The 583-nt window shown below is 50.6% G+C and overlaps 1 pseudogene; it reads left to right on the top strand.

The window, feature by feature from the left end:
• Positions 1-14: 14 nt before the first annotated feature.
• On the top strand, positions 15-487 carry LOC102811540 (annotated as a pseudogene).
• Positions 488-583: the final 96 nt, after the last annotated feature.

Here is a 583-nt window from a genome sequence, read left to right as displayed (position 1 = left end):
TATTTATATTTTAATATACTATTGACTACTTTCTGGTCGGAGGGCCCTGTGAGGCCATGTGTGCATACTTTTGACTGACCAGGGCCAGAGCTGGAAGGAGGAGGTGGTGACAAAGGAGACCTGGCTGTAGGGCCAGCTCAAGGCCTCCTGTCTGTATGGGCAGCTGCCCAAGTTCCAGGATGGAGACCTCAGTCTGCACCAGTCCAAAGACATCCTGCAGCACCTGGGCCTCTCCCTCAGGCTCTATGGGAAGGACCCTCGGGAAGCAGCCTTGATAGACATGGAGAATGACGGTGTGGAGGACCTGTACTGCAAATACATCACCCTCATCTATACCAACTACGAGGCAGGCAAGAACGACTATGTGAATGCACTGCCCAACTACCTGAAGCCCTGTGAGACCCTGCTGTCCCAAAACAAGGGGGCCAACCCTTCATTGTGGTTGACCTTTGTCGGTTACAACCTGCTGGACCTGCTGTTGATCTGAATATTTAGTCACTTAAAACCTTATGAATAGCAGAGAAACACTGTCAGATACAGTGCTGGAAAATGAGACCCTCAGATTGGAAGGCACTCAAAATGC

The sequence above is a fragment of the Chrysochloris asiatica genome, unplaced genomic scaffold (genome assembly GCF_000296735.1).
Source record: "Chrysochloris asiatica unplaced genomic scaffold, ChrAsi1.0 scaffold00002, whole genome shotgun sequence".
In the NCBI taxonomy this organism is placed as follows: Eukaryota; Metazoa; Chordata; class Mammalia; order Afrosoricida; family Chrysochloridae; genus Chrysochloris; species Chrysochloris asiatica.
Note: the sequence above shows the minus strand (reverse complement) of the source record. Positions and strands in the feature narration are given on the sequence as shown.